The 16772-nt window shown below is 40.6% G+C and overlaps 1 long non-coding RNA gene across 1 annotated transcript; it reads right to left on the bottom strand.

Moving 5' to 3' along the window:
• Nucleotides 1–627: 627 nt before the first annotated feature.
• On the bottom strand, nt 628–3452 carry LOC131279316 (uncharacterized). The gene is made up of 2 exons (XR_009186701.2): nt 3248–3452; nt 628–1106 (listed from the first exon to the last, which is right to left on the bottom strand). It is a non-coding gene; the product is annotated as an uncharacterized lncRNA (long non-coding RNA).
• Nucleotides 3453–16772: the final 13320 nt, after the last annotated feature.

Genomic DNA, 16772 nt, shown 5'->3' with positions numbered 1-16772 from the left:
AGAGATTTAATTCATATAGATACGAGCCAGACCATTCACCTGTTCACACCAGTACACTTTGACAAAGGCCTACCCCAATGAAACCAACAAACCAACCAAAGAATTTTTCCTTCATGCCCTTTTACAGTCAATACCTGCCCACCCCCAGTATTTCTCACATCTGCTGGGAAGAGACCAAACTTGGTCCTCTTCTTTTACAGGACATCATTTTTTCAGTTATAATGAGCTTTGTAACTTCAATCCATTGTGCCTACTGATAAAGATTTCTGCTTCCATTGCAAACTCCTCCTTCTTGTATCTATTTCATTTAATAACATGTAATTTAAAAATGATCAAAATATGTTTTCAGGAGTACAGTAGATGCATTATCATGGTACATTGAGAAAACTGGCACTGAGAGTTTAACTGAATCAAAGATGTTCACACAAAAAGGGTACTTGGGATTGAAATCAGGAGCTGACCAATTTCAAATTTCATGCTTGCTACTTATTTTTTTCTCTAATACTCACTTTCCTCACCTTTGAATGGCAATAATTACATGTGTTTATGAGGACATACCTATGAATTTTCTAATGGGTCCAGGCAATCAGTGAGTAGTTGATAATGCTTTTATTATCTTAATAGGAGTCAGAGAAAATTGAGAATGTTTATTGTCACATACACATACATTCTATCCCTCTCTCTTTCTCCCTCTCTCTCTGTCTCATACCCACCCACAGACACACATGTGCACAAGCACAGAAACACACAGCTGCTTTCTGAAAGATCATGGCAAGTAATGCAACTCCCGCTTTTCCTGTTTGGGCCGTTGGAATGTGTCCTGGTGCTTAGAAAGACCAGGAACAAAGAGGAATCCCAGAGAAACAGAGCCATGGCCTAGTTGCATGGTGGCTGCAAGAATCTGCTGGGGATCATGTGACCTCTGTGGGGACCAAGTGACCCTTGCACTCAAGTCCGTGTCTTATCTTCAGCAGCATCTCCATGAGCAAGTCCTAAACATGACCCAGTGTTCCAGTGACCTTCAGGTCTCTGGGCAAAGGGCCAAATGATCCCCCTCAGATGTCATCTTCCAGAGAAGAATGGTAGTTCACAGAAGCATATATTTTCTGAAAAACAATTCATTTATTGTAGACTTGCAACTGGAATGAAATGTTTGTAGTGTCCTTCCTACTCTGTTGCCTACCCCAAAACCATAACCAAATCTCCTAGAAGGCTGCAAGTGGTTTTTGTCTGAATTACAGTTTTTCTAAATAGAGACCTAACAGGAATTAGGCATATAAGCTCCTATAGGATGTGTAGATGGAAGGCAATCATCAAGTAATCTTGGAAATTTCCATCTGTGCCCTGGATATAGACAACCCCCTGCAGGTGAGGAATGAAGCTCAGTAGGCATTGTAGGGTCAGGAGAAGGGTCAGCCTCACAGAATTAAGGAACGCACCAGAATGTGGAAATGAAAATTGAGACATGCCTGAGACCTAGAGGAAACCACGCAGGCTGTGAAGGATCACTCCTATAATGGATCTACTGCTACTTGATTCCTTAAGTGAGACTGATAGCTAGAATATACACTTCATAAAAATTTCTTCACTTAAGCAGCTCTGGGTCTTCCCAGACATAACTGAACTAGTTTTCAGTCAGTCTAATTTTAGAAGCTTACACTTTGCATCTGGTTCCCTGAAGAATATTAACCAAACCTTCTCAGTTTTGCTTACTGGAATAAAAACCTCAAAGCAAAACCAAACAGAATGGTATCAGGAGTATCTTGTGACCCAGGAAATCTGTAACTTACCTCAGAGGATAAAAACCTTGATATCCTTGAGTGCTCACTGAGAAAGGAGTCATGGAGACTGGCATGTAAGCACCTGCACAACACTTTCTAAACTCTGACTTCTTTGGTGCTGAAACCAAGGACAAGGTGAATGTGCTTGAGAGAACACAGGCCTGAGAAATTGCATGTATCCTCCTCACAAGGCCCCTGGAATATCTAGTCCTCACTATGTTTGTTTTTTTACTTGTTTTACTTCTCCCTTAGCCCTCTCCTTTGCCTATAAAAACCCTGGCTCCCATTCTCACTTTGAACAGGTTTTGGGAAGATCCCCCAGTTCCTTGCTTGTGCACTCACATAAATCACCTTCTCACAGAGACCTGTATCTCCTTGTGGCACAGGACTGGGAGCGGAGGGGCCTTCTGTTGGAAATGCCCCTGCACAGGGTAACAAGATCCCAGAGATTCTGTTTGGTGGTGCTAAGTTCACAGCGGTTTTCTTTCTGTTGCTCACAGCTGCAAGTCTCCTGACCACAGTTCTCAGCCCACTTTCATGTCATGATTTTTCACTTAGCTGTGTTCCAAGTGGTGTCCCAACTTGGGTTACCATGTTTGAGCATGAAAGTTGATGTTTTATGAAATAAAAAAATAAATTACCTTGGCAACAAGCATCTTGGTATTTCTCAGGTACTTGTGCTAAAATCATCAGATCATGACACAGAAAGGAAATTGGGAAGGGGAAGGTTAGAATAACAAGTTAGGAGAGGCAGGGCAAGATGGTGTCTGAGTGAGTGCACCTTACAGTCTCTCCTGCAAAGAGGTGGCCAAGTGGGGATGGGGTCTTGCCAGAGTGGGCTGTCTTGGGGGCTTGCAGGGTGGAGGGTGTGTGGATGTTGATTTGGAGAGACAGTAACAGAGGTGCCATTTGCTAAAGGTAGAATTGTGGGTTACAAGTACAGAGGTTGGAAGCTGTGGGCTGGTGGGACCCTTCCCTCTGGGGCTGGCAGCTGCGGTATGCCCTGAGAACTGTCGGTTGTGCAGCAGTATTCCTGGGCCCCATGGTCCCTGGATGTGTGGTGCCCAGGTCAGTGTCCCCTGAGGCCCCATAGCCCGTGTTCCACGGACCTTCATACCCTGGGTTTGCAGTGTCCCAGATTTTCCTTTCCCTAGTCCAGCACTCCTGGAGGTCTGGGATTGCCCTAGCCCTCCAGTTTTGGACTGATTCTGTGGGTGGGAGGGATTTGGTGGGGGGTGCAGCAGGGGGGCCTGGCTAATATGGGTTCAATATTCTGGTGATGCCCCCCACTTCTGTTCTTTTTATTTTTCCACTTGGAGGAGCATACCGGCTAGCTTGGGGAGAGCCTGGGAAGAAAGGAGTGGCGAATCTGCTGAGAAAGCCTATTCACCTAAATACCCTGGGATAGGAAACTTGGTCTGGGAGAAGGTGGACTCAGAAAATCAACTAGCCCTCTTGTAGCACACCTTAAGGAGAGGGACTGAAGGAGGTGCATTCCAAGCTTCCAATAGCATACTTGGGGTTCCTGGTGAGCTGTGGGTGCTCTCTCTCTGGAAATTAAGTCATTGTTTTCTGTGTGGAGCTGGTTCAACAAGAACCCTCTCGAATCTCCTACCAGACCTCTCAGGTAGCTTTCCTGCTGCCCTGGAAGAGAAGTGAGAAGGGAGAAAGGCCAAATGTCAGATTCCTAAGCATTTTATTTAACTGAAAAGAGGATTCCCTTGCTCGAAGCTTTGTCTGATATTTTCATGGTTTTGGTTTTTTCCTTCCTCTTTATCCCCTGAAGGCCCTTTTTTGTTTTTCTTTTTCTCTCTTTTTCTTCTTGTTGCTTGCTTCCCCCTCCCTTTTGTCCCTTTTTTCCTTTTCTTTCTTTCTCTTCTTTTTTATTCTTTTTATATTAGGTGCTGCAGGGAGCACTTCACATTTGCTGTATTTCTTCATCCTCAACTTTCTCTTTTCTGTGTGTATTGATTTTGGCCACCTACACTATCCCCTTTCCTCTACATCTTTCTATCCTCCATCATTTATTGTTTCCCTTACATTACACCTCTCTTTGTTTGCCCCCTTATTTTTCTGACTTTTTATTTCTAATACCTTTGTTCTGTTTTCTGTCTTATATTCACTCTTTATATTATTGTCCTTTCTTTTCTCTTTCCATCTCTCCTGAACACAGTGGCCTTTTAATTCACACTATATTCCTCCCCATATTCAGTTTCTGTCTCATTATACATTCTCTGCTTTACTTACTGTTATAACTCTACAGAGCTTACATGAATCTAATATCCATCCTCCTAGATCTCACATGTTTCTTCTGTTAATACTTACTATAGTAGTATATCAATACTACTATTATTCATTTTCTTTTCTTACTCCTTTTGCTTTCTCTGGCCCTAATGTTTTCCTTCAAGTGAACTTAGACAACAACAAGGAAATAGAATAAGAAGAACAAAGTGACAAAGAGAAGACTTAACACACACAAAAACAACTAATTAAACCCCTCCACAAAGAAGCTAAGCAACTGATTAAACCTGTCAAGATAAAATGATGACCAGACAGCAACAAAAAACCACAAACCAAACCAATAATCAGGAAAACATGCACCAATCCAATGAACACAGTAAAAAGCAGGAAGAGGAGCAGAACATAGAACAAGTAATTAAAGCTCTTGAAACATATTTTAGGGACCAATTCAATGAAGAGAAGGAAGAGATTAAGAATATGAAAAGAACACTTGGAGAGAATACAGAAGAAATTGATATACACAAAAAGATAATGGATATGATGGTGATGAACAGCACAATTCAAGAAATCAAAAATACACTCTCAGCAAATAACAGAAGACTCAAAGAGGCAGAGGAGAGAATTAGTGATATGGAAGACAGTACATCTGAAATCAAAGAGATAGTAGAACTGATGGATAAAAAGATAGAAAAAATCCAGCAGGGACTGAGGAAATTGAATGATGAGGCAAAACACACAAACATACACATTATAGGTATCCTAGAAGGAGGAGAAGGGAAAGGGGACAGAAGGGGTGATGGAGGAAATAAAGGCTGAAAACTTCCCAAACCTATTGAGGGAAATGGATGTACATTATTCAGGAAGAACAACACACCCCAAACAGCATACATCTCAACAGGCTTACCCCAAGACATACACTTGTCAAATTATCCAATAATCAAGACAAAGTGAAAACACTAAAAGTAGCAAGAGAAAAGAGAGCCATCACATGCAAAGGAGGCTCCATAACATTAAGCACTGATTTCTCATCTGAAACCATGGAGGCAAGAAGGCAGTGGTATGACATAGTCAAGGTCCTAAAAGAAAAAAATTTCCAACCAAGAATACTCTACCCAACAAAGTTAGCATTCAAAAATGATGGTGAGTTCAAAATATTTACAGATAAACAGAAACTAAGAGAGTATGCCAACAAGAATCCTGCCCTTCAAGAAATACTAAAGGGAGTTCTGCAGGAAGAAAGAAAAAACCAAGAAAGACAGAGTTGGAGCAGAGTGTAAGAGCAACAAAAAAGACAAACACAGATAAAATCAAACAAAATATGACAAACACAAATCCAAAGAAAATATGGCTAACATAAGAAATTCCATGAAAATATTAACACTGAATGTCAATCAATTAAACTCACCTGTCAAGAGACTCAGACTGGAAGATTGGATAAGGAACTATGAACCATCTATATGCTCTCTACAAGAAGCGCATCTCAGACCAAGGGATTCAAGGAGGTTGAAAGTGAATGGTTGAAAAACAATCTTACAAACAAACAATGGCCAAAAAAGGGCAGGAGTAGCTATATTAATATCAGACAAAATAGACTTTAAATGCAAAACAATAGTGAGAGACAAAGATGGACACAACATATTAGTGAAAGGGATAATCTTTCAAGAAGAAAGAACAATCAAACATTTATGCTCCTAACAAGGGAGACTTGAAATATGTGAGGAAACACTGGACAAACTAAGTGAAGGAATAGATGCTTCTACAATTATAGTGGGGGACTTTAATACACCACTATCAACTTTGGACAGAACATCTCAAAAGAGAATCAATAAAGAAGCAAAGACTTTTGAACAATATATTAGAGGAGCTGGACCTAACAGACATATATGGAACATTATACTCAAATATAGTAGGATATACATTCTGCTCAAGTGCACATGGATCATTCTCCAAGATAGACCACATGCTAGGCCACAGAAAAAGTCTCAATGAATTCAGAAAGATTGACATCATACAAAATAATTCTCTGACCACAGTGGAATGAAGCTGGAAATCTGCTAGGGCCAGGGACCTAGATTTGGCACCAAGAATGGAACTTAAACAACACACCCTTATAAAAACAGTGGGTCAAGGAGGAAATCCCAAAAGAAATTAATAACTACCTTGAAACTATTGAAAATGATAACACAACATACCCGAGCTTATGGGATGCAACAAAAGCAGTACTGAGAGGGAAATTTATGGCCATAAATTCATACATCAAAAAAGAAGAGCTAAAATTGAAGAACTAACTGCACACTTGGAGGAATTAGTAAAAAAAACCAACAAACTAATTCCAAAGGAAGAAGAAAGAAAGACATAACAAAGATAAGAGCAGAACTAAATGAAATAGAAAATAAGAAAGCACTTGAAAAAATAAAACCAAGAGCTGGTTCTTTGAGAATATCAATAAAATTGACAAACCCTTAGCTAGACTAACAAAGAAAAAAGGAGAGAAGATGCAATACACAAAATAAGAAAGGAGAAAGGAGATATCACCACTGACCCCACAGAAATAAAGACTATCATGAGAGGATACTTTGAAAACTATATTCCAACAAGAAGGACAATTTAGAGGAAATGGACAAATTCCTAGAAACAATAAGCAGTCTACATTGACAAAAGAGGAAATTGATGATCTCACCAAACCAAACACAAGTAAAGAGATAGAATCAGTCATTAAAACCTCCCAACTAAGAAGAGCCCTGGGCCAGACAGCTTCACAGGTGATTCCACCAAACATTCCAGAAAGAACTAACACCAATCTTTCTTAAATCTTCCAAGAAATTGAAATAGAAGGAACATTGCCTAATTCATTCTATTATGCCAAGATTACTCTGGTACCAAAGCCAAACAAAGACACCACAATAAAGGAAAATTACACACCAATCTCTGAAATGAACATAGACGTGAAAATCCTCAACAAAATACTTGCTAATCGTATTCAACAACACATGACCAAGTGGGATTCATTCCTGGTATGCAAGGATGGTTCAACATAAGAAACTCAATTAATGTAATATATCATATAAAAGATTGAAGGGGGGTGGCAGACTTGACCCAGTGTTTAGGGCATCCATCTACCACATGGGAGGTCCGTGGTTCAAACCCTGGGCCTCCTTGATTTGTGTGGAGCTGGACCATGTGCAGTGTTGATGCACACAAGGAGTGCCATGCCATGCAGGGATGTCCCCCACATAGGGGAGCCCCATGCACAAGGAGTGTACCCCATAAGGAGAGCCGCCCAGCATGAAAGAAAGCGCAGGCTGCCCAGGAATGGTGCCGCACACATGAAGAACTGACACAACAAGATGGCACAACAAAAAGAAAAAAGATTCCCATGTTGCTGACAACAACAGAAGTGGACAAAGAAGATGCAGCAAATAGACACAGAGAACAGACAACCAGTGTGGTGGGGGGAGGGGAGAGAAATAAATAAATAAATCTTAAAAAAAACAAACCACAGCTAACATCATTTACAATGGTGAAATCCTAAAATCTTTCCCTCTAAGATCAGGAACAAGACAAGGATGCCCATTATCACCCATTCTGTGTAACATAGTCTTAGAAGTACTTGTTCAAGCACTGAGGCAATCACCAGACATAAAACGCATCCAAATTGGAAAGAAAGAAGTCAAAATTTCACTATTTGCAGATAATGTGATCCTATACATAGAAAACCCCGAGGAGTCTACAAGAAAGCTTCTAGAACTTATAAATGAGTTCAGTAAAGCCACAGGTTACAAGATCAATGCGCAAAAAAGTCAGTAGCATTTCTATACACCAATAATGATCAATCTGAGGAGGAAATCAGGAATCAAATACCATTTCCAATAGTAAATAAAATCAAATACCTAGGAATAAATTTAACTAGAGATGTAAAAGAAATCTATGATAAGCTGGAGGTAAGTATTTATACAGGGAAGGGATAAAATGGGGGCTTAGGATGGGACTTTGTGGGCTTGAGGGGGGCTAGGGATGGGAGGATGGGGCAGATGGCCCAAGAAATTGGGGGGAACATTTGAACATAGGAGATTGTCAGGTATATGGTTAAAATTATAATGCAGAAAAACTCTTTAGAAAATATAATATGGAAGGTTACCTGTTTAAGATGCTTAAGGGGGGGGCATCTGACACAGGGCAGGCTTCTAGGGAGTGTGTGAGTGTTCATTTTGTCATAGTGCATTGTTATATCATTGGGTGGAGACCCATACAATGAGAGTGAAGGTATACACACATCCTGGGCAGGACTGATGTTCTGAAACAAAGGGAATTGTATCTTTCAAGAGAATTGGTGGCTCCCAATGGGTTCGGGTAGTCAAGTATGTCAAGTCCTCAACATTGTTGCAAGTATCTCTGAATATGGTCTTCAAGTAATGAAGATTGTTGTGGTGGGCCCTGATGGGAGGGGAAAGAGGGGTTGAATAGATGGAATCAGTGTAACTGTGCAGCAATAAAAGTGTTCCACAAGACATTCAATTATGGATATAGAACATGTTAAATTACACAAAAAAATGTATAAATGTCTATAGGCTAAAAATGCAAACCATAATGTAAAACATAAAATAACTAAAAATTTAGAAAATTGTATAGTCAAAAATACAAAGTATAATGTAAACTCAAATGGAACCATGTTTGAAAGCTATTGTTTCAATATTTGTACATCAGCTGCAGCAAATATAATATGAACACATAAAAGGATCATTGCTGGGGAAGGCACAAAATGATGTTGGATATGTGGGAGTACCATATACTGTACATGTGAATTACTGTGATCTAAAACTTATGTGAAGACAAACTTAATAATTAGGGAAATAAAAGAAAGGATGTAGACACTGAGGAAGAAATGGAAGAAATTGCCTTGCCACTGTACATACAGGACAATACCTATAGCAGTGATGAAAGGCAAAATGTCAAAAACAAAACTTTTTCATTTTTTCATTTTTTGATACCCCAATTTTTCTTTTTTTATTTTTTAATGTTACATAAAAAAATATGAGGTCCCCATATACCCTCCATCCCCCCACCCCACTCCGCCCACATCAGCAACTTCTTTCATCATTGTGGCACATTCATTGCATTTGGTGAATACATTTTGGAGCACTGCTGCACCACAGGGATAGTGGTTACACTGTAGTTTACACTCTCACCCAGTCCACCCAGTGGGCCATGGGAGGACATGTGATGTCCAGGAACTGTCCCTGGACATCCTGAAAATGCCCCCACATCATATCTCTTCTTCCCTCTCCCTACCTCAGCAGCTACCATGGCCACTTTCTCCACATTAATGCTACCTTTTCTTCCATTACTAATCACAATAGTTCCAGAATAGAATATCAGTAAGTCCACTCTAATCCATACTCTATTCCTCCATCCTGTGGACCCTGGGATGGTTATGTCCACTCCACCTCTATATTGAGATGGGGCTTAGATTCCACATGGATGATGGATGCAATTCTCCTGCATGCAGTTGTAGGCACTCTTGGCTCCCTGGTGTGGTGGTTGAGCATCTTTTCACATGCATTTTGGCCATTAGTATTACCTCTTTGGAAAATTTTCTAGTCTTTTGGCTTTTTAAAAATTGGGTTGCTTGCCATTTTGTCAAGTTGTGTGATCTCTTTATATAATGTGGAAATAAACCCTTGTCAAATATGTGGATTCTGAAGATATTTTCTCATTGATTTGGCTACCTTTTCACCGTCTTAGTAAAATTTTTTAAGCACAAAAGTGTTCAATTTTGAGAAAGTCCTATTTACCTATTTTTTCTTTATTGCCTGTGCTTTGGGTGTAATCTCCATGGAACCACCATGTACCACAAGGTACTAAAGATGCTGACCTAATTTTTTTGTTCTAGGAGTTTTATTGTCCTTGCATTTATATTTAGTTGTTTGATCCATTTTGAGTTCATTTTTTAATAAGGTGTGGGATAGGGGGCACTTTCTTTAGGCTAAGAATATCCAGTTTTCCCAGTACCATTTGTTGAAGAGGCTGTACTGACCTGGCCGAGTAGCTTTGACAGCTCTGTGAAAAATCACTTAACCATAGATTTGAAGATCTTGTTTTGAGCACTTGGTTTGATTCCATTTGGCAATCTGTCTGTCTTTATTCAAGTACCAAGCTGTTATTACCTCTGTACCAAGATAGTATCTTTTAAAGCCTGGAAGTGAGAATCTTCCATCTTTATTCTTTTTAAAGATATTTTTGGCTATTTTGGCCCTTATCCTTTTAGACATTTTTAAAAATTGGCTTTTCCAATTCCACAAAGATGACTGTTGGAATTTTTATTGGGATTGTGTTAAAACTGTAGTTCAGTTTGCATAGAATTGACATCTTAATGATATTTAGTCTTCCCAGTTATGCATCCAGAATATTCCTCCATTTATTTATATCATCATTCTTTCTTTTAGCTATATTTTATACTTTCCTGAATATAGGTAATTTATGGTCTTGTTTTAATTTATTCCTAAGTATTTGATTATTTTAGAAACTATGGTAAATGAAATTTTTTCTGACTTCCCCCCTCAGATTTATCATTAATAATGTATATAAACACTATTGATTTTTGTAAATTAGCCTTGTATCAAGCCACTTTGGTGAAATTGTCTATTAGTTCTAGGAGTGTAGTTGTAGATTTTTTGGAATGTACTAGTTATAGGATTATATCATCAGTGAATAGTGATTTTACATCTTCCTTTCCTATTTGGGTACCTTTTTTTTCCCTTGCCTAATGGCTCTATCCAGAACTTGTAGCACAATATTGAATAACAGTGGACAGAGTGGACACCCTTCTCTTATTCCTCATCTTAGCAGAAAAGCTTTCAATTTTTCATATATGTATTTTATTGTATTAAGAATGTTTCCTGCTATTCCTATGTTTTGGAAGGATTTTATCAGGAAATGATGTTGTATTTTGTCAAATGCCCTCTTTTGCACGTACTGAGATGATCATGTGTTGTCCCAAGGCAAATATTTTCTCCATTTTGTTCTCCCAGGACAATGTGTAAATACGTGATACAACAAGGTACTGTTTTTACTTAACTTTGTGTGTTCTGTTTATATTATAGATAATCCTATTGAGAACTGAGACTGTGGCTTGGTTTTGAATATGAAATACAATCAAAATCCAGCAAAAAGTAGATAGGAAACAATTTCAATTTAATTTAATAATACAAAGTCAATCTGGTTCTTTCATTTTTCACCATTCTTGTCTGTTTTATTATTATTATTATTATGAAAAAAATTAAAATACTTTAATAATGATTGAAGTGATGGAGACTGCCCATCTGCAGAGAAGATTCATAAATAAAGCACCCTATGCCCTAGAGGCCAGTGCCCATCCTCCAGTGGAGGAAAAAACCACTTCGGGATTATTCTGCAGTTGGAAACGGAAGCTCCACTTCCCAAAAATGGGCAGGAAGATACAACTGGGCACCAGCTTCAGCTACTGATTAGTAAATTTGGCAGACTAAAGTATAGTCCTTAGAATGGCTAAAATTTAAACATATCCAAGTCAGAAGAGACTGGTATCCACCATTTTAACTCCACCCCATGCACGAGGAAGGCAAATGGACTAAAAAGCCCAGTGCTGGTAGGGACCAGCTTCTTTCCATCCAGATTGGATTGCAGCTCTAGCCCAAGACCCAGTCCCACTTCCAGAGAAAGTTGGGGGGACCTTTGCCAGACTCTCTGGAAAAATACAGTACACACCATGGATGCCAGTAATCATACTACACTGGTGGTGCAAGCCATCTCAGGAGCTCCTCTGTGACTGGAACTGGAAGCTCTATTTCCCAAAAACAGGGAAGGAAGAGATGGTTGGCCACTGATTTCAGCTACTAATTAGTAAATTTGGCCACCTAAAGTACAATCCTAAGAACAGCTAAAGTTTTAACCTATCCAAGTCAGAAAGAGGCCAGTAGGCTATTTTGACTTTGCCCCCAGCAAAGATGAAGCTGGGCTGACTGAAAATCACCCTGCTGGTAGGGACCAACTTCTTTCACTCAGATCAGCCTGCAGGCCAAGCCAAGGCTTCAGCCCCACCTCTAGCAGGAAAGAAGCAGGTGGGTCCTCACCACCGTCTCCAGGTAACTGCAGGTACATTCAGTGGGGAAACTGAATAGTGGGAACTCTACTGGGGCAAATACAATCATTTTGGACATGTGTGGCATAGATTATTGCCCATACCTGTAGCTCCACTCCTCCATAGGCAGGGGAGAAAAGGACTTGAGACATCATCAGTCTCTCTGGGTGACTACGATTAAGGCCTGCAAAACTTGGATTATCACACACAGCTGTGGCTCTGTCCATACACCTGGCAAAGGAGAAAGTTGGGACATGCTTCATCAGTCCCTGGGGAAATGAGGGCAACTTGAGCTTCACAGCTTAAAGCACCAACTACATCTTTGGTTCCTACTACACAACAAGCAAGGGAGTAAGGACAAGAAGCACTAAACTAAAAAGAAAACTGCACCCAGAATAAATACTTTTAGTAAGCCAGATGCCAAGACACCAACAAAAAACTGCAATCCATGCCAAGAAACAGGAAGCTATGGCCCAGTTGAAGGAACAAGATAAGCCTCCAGATGATATAAAGGACAACGTTGAGACAACTAATCAGAGATGTTCCAACAAATCTCCTTAACTAATTCAATGAGATGCCTAAAGAGATTAAGGATATTAAGAAGACACTGCATGAGCACAAAGAAGAATTTGAAAGCATACATAGAAAACTAGCAGATCTTATGGGAATGAAAGGCACAATAAATGAAATTAAAAATACACATGAACCATAAAATAACAGATGAGGAGGCATAAAGATTGGTGAGCTTGAAGAAATGGCCTTTGAAAGCAAACATACAAAAGAACAGATGAAAAAAAAGAATGGGAAAAATTGAACAAGGTCTCAGAGAAATAAATGATAGCAAGAGACATGCAAACATATGTGTCATGGGTAGACCAGAAAGAGAAGAGTAAAAGGGCAGAAGGGATATTTGAAGAAATACTGGTAGAAAATTAATCAACCCTATTGAAGGACATGGATATGCACATCTAAGAAGCACAACACACTCCCATCTGGATAAATCTGAATAGCAACTGAGACACATACTAATCAGAATGTCAAATGTCAAAGACAAAGAAAGAATTCTGAGAGCAGCAAAAGAAAAGCAATGCATAACACATAAGTGATACCCAATAAGATTAAATGCCAATTTCTCATCAGAAACCATGGAGGCAAGAAGACAGAGTTATATATTTAAGATACTGCAAGAAAAAAGTGCCAGAAAAGAACCTTATATCCAGCAAGATTGTCTTTAAAAATTGAGGGTGAGTTTAGAATATTCACAGATTAAAAGAAATGGAGAGAGTTTATAACCAAAAGACTAGCTTTGCAGGAAATATTGAAGGGTGTGTTACAGCCTGAAAAGAAAAAACAGGAAAGAAAGGTTTGGAAGAGAGTCTAAAAATGAAGATTATATTAGTAAAAGTAGCTGAAGTAAAAAGAGTGGTGAAAGTAAAATATGACAGATAAAAGCTCAATATTTATGAATATACTTAACCCATGTTGTAAAGCACTTGTATTCAGAAAACCACAACTCATTGTTAAAAGAAATAAATAAGACCAAAATCTTTGGAAGAACATTCCATGCTCAGATTGGAAGACTAAATGTTACTAAGATGCCAATTCTACTCAAAATGATATACAGATTGAATGCATTCCTTATAAAAATTCCACGAGCATTTTAAAAATGAATGGAAATTTATTTGGAAGGGTAAGGAAGGGGTCCTGAATAGCCAGAAACATCTTAAAAAAGAAAAGCAAAGTCAGAGGACTCTCACTTCTGGTCTTTAAACCATATTACCTAGCTACAGTGGTTAAAAACAGCAATGGTACTGTCATAAAAACAGACACATAAACCAACGGAACTGAACTGATTGTGGTAAGGTGAGGTATGAGACCCCTGTATGATCTTATGTATGTTTGCTTTGTAAGTTCACAAAAATTACAATAAACTTATTGTCTATATATTTTATGTATGAGTGATATACTTCAATATATGAAGAAAAATGGGGGAAAAAATCCACAACCACTCACAACCAGCATATCTGCAGGCCTGGTTTCCTGCCATCTTCCAACCTTGGGATCACCCTGATGAATACAACATCCCTCCCCCCTACTGCTCTGTGGGCCTCCAGCTGGCTCCAGTGCCACCTTCTTCCCATCTGACCAGGCCCTCCAGACACCCCAAGTGGCAGCACTGCCTCAGCCAGAAACCCCCAGCCTGCCCACACTAGGGTTCTGCAACCCTACCCCAAAGTGTAAAGACCTCTTTAACCCTAGAGTCACCCCCCCCAACCTATTGGTGGGCAGCCTCATGGAGCCATCAGCTCTGACAATTCTTTCCAGTCTGCAAATCTGGCAGCTCCCACCTCAACCTCTCCTCAAGGCCAGCCACCCCTGGGCAGCACCAGTTAGCTTTGGGGGGTTGATACCCACAAGTTCCACCTTGGACACCCAAGCCAGGCTCCAGCTGGCCTATGGGTCCACCCCTACTGTATTCTCCTCTGGCACAGCCAATGCATCTGATTTTGCATACATCACCAACGTGCCCTGTGCTGTGACCAATTTCAAGGCCAATGTGAGGCAGTGAATCTCAACATTTGGCAGCACCACTCCAGTCGGGGTTTAAGCAGCACATAGGAGCTTTGGGAACCAAGTGGAGGTCACAGATCTGTGCTCCAACATTCAAGCACTCAGGATAAAAGCAGAATGGAGGGGGGGGGTCCCACACTACAAATTGCTATGGAATAAGCTTAAGCCTGAAGCCCTAGGGCCCTGGAGCCAGAGCACCCCTACTGCCATTGTGGGAGCCAGCACCCCTAATAGGAACCTTGTGTTTGGAGGCACTAATGCCCCTACAAGCTACCCAACACCCAGGGACCTGCCATGGCAGAGCCTTTCCCGTGGAGGGCCCAGCACCTCTCAAACCCATATTGGGTTTACATGCACATTCATCCCTTTATTCCCACCAACCCACCAGGAACAGCCTTGCTTTCAGGGTTCAGTCATCACAAGGCAGGGCTTTGCATGAGACAGAACTGTGGGCCCTCAGCTCATTCAATTCTCTCCAGGTGGGGCTCCACCATCTCAGGGTCTAAGAGGCAAAAGCTGGCCTGAGGGAGAGGAACCTCAAAAAGCAGCCTTGGGAAGTGGATATGGCTCAAGCAATTGGGCTCCCATCCACCATATAGGAGGTCCAGGGTTTGATGCCCAGGGTCCCCTGGTGAAAGCAAGCTGGCCCATGAGGCAAGCTGGCACATGTGGAGAGCTGGTGCAGCAAGATGACACAACAAAAAGACACAGAGGAGAGACAATAAGAGACACTGCAGATCAGGGAGCTGAGGTGGCACAAGAGAATAGTCACCTCTCTCACACTCTGGGAGGTCCCAGAATTGGTTTCTGGAGCTGCCTAATGAGAATACAAGCAGACACAGAACACACAGTGAATGGACACAGAAAGCAGACATCGAGGTGGGGAGAGAAAGAAATAAAATAAATTAATTAAAAAAAAAAAAGAAGTAGTCTTGTCCACTTTCCTTCAGGCTGAATCTGCGATTGACCAATTTAAATGTGTTATACAAACCAACCCCTGTTCTCTTCACTCCTAGAGCCAGTTGGAGTCCCAAAGATAAAAGTTTCCATTTCCTCTGCATTCCCTGCAGTTTTGTTCCTGAAGTTGGGGGTTTGGGCTATCATCTGGTAGGGTCGCAGTAGCCAGATTACTTGGGCAGGACAGGAGGTGATGACCTGACCCCTCCAGACGAAGAGCCGGCTGAGCCCACAGCTGCCCATAGGTGCCTCCTGCCCTTCCCATTTTCCTTGTCAGTCTTAGAGATGTCTTATAAATAAAACCTGTTTTTTTTTCCTTTTACATAATATATCTCTGCTCTGTAAATCAAGTATAGAGAAGCCATTGACTTGTACAATTGGAGACAGATGAAGCCAGGTTTAACTCTAAAGTTTCTGATGTCCCAGCTAATGGGGTAGGGAAAGCAGCAAAATAAATGAAACCTGAGTATGAAGCCTGACACATAAATATTAAAAATGTGATCTGAGGTGGGGGGAGGAAAATAAAAAAATAAATAAAACCTTTTTTAAAAAATGTGATTTGACTTTAAGGTCTGGGAGTCCAGATATAGTGGATCCAGGGAAAGGATAGATGGGGTGCCCAGGGTAAAAGTGGCCTGGGGAAGGGATTGGTAGACAGGGAGCCTGGGGAGAAGAGGCCCTGGGGAGGGAGGGAGACAGGTGGAGGCCCAAGACAGTGGGTCCAGGGAAGGGGACTCTGACTGTTGAACAGGCTATATCATCACTAGTACACCCAATAAAACACATGTGATACATTTAGTGTTTTGAAGCTGATTTTTTTTTTTTGCTTCTAATTAAGGTTTAGACAAATCACAGCTTCATCTAAAGAGTGTGGGCCTGGCATCAAGGCCCTAGGACCAGAGTGAACAAGGGAAGAAAACTCACCTCTGCTCTGTAAGCAGTGAAATGCATATGTCTAAGATATGAAATATTCCTGGTCAATTTGTCTTAAAAAAAGCATAGGACTGGACAACCAGCAAGATGGCAGTGGAGTAAGAAGCTCCTAGAGTCAGCTCCTGCTACAGGACAGTTAGTAAACATGCAGAGCTCTCTGGAGCTAGCTGAAG

This window comes from Dasypus novemcinctus, chromosome 7, assembly GCF_030445035.2.
Source record: "Dasypus novemcinctus isolate mDasNov1 chromosome 7, mDasNov1.1.hap2, whole genome shotgun sequence".
NCBI lineage: Eukaryota > Metazoa > Chordata > Mammalia > Cingulata > Dasypodidae > Dasypus > Dasypus novemcinctus.
This window is presented reverse-complemented; position numbering and strand designations above follow the sequence as displayed.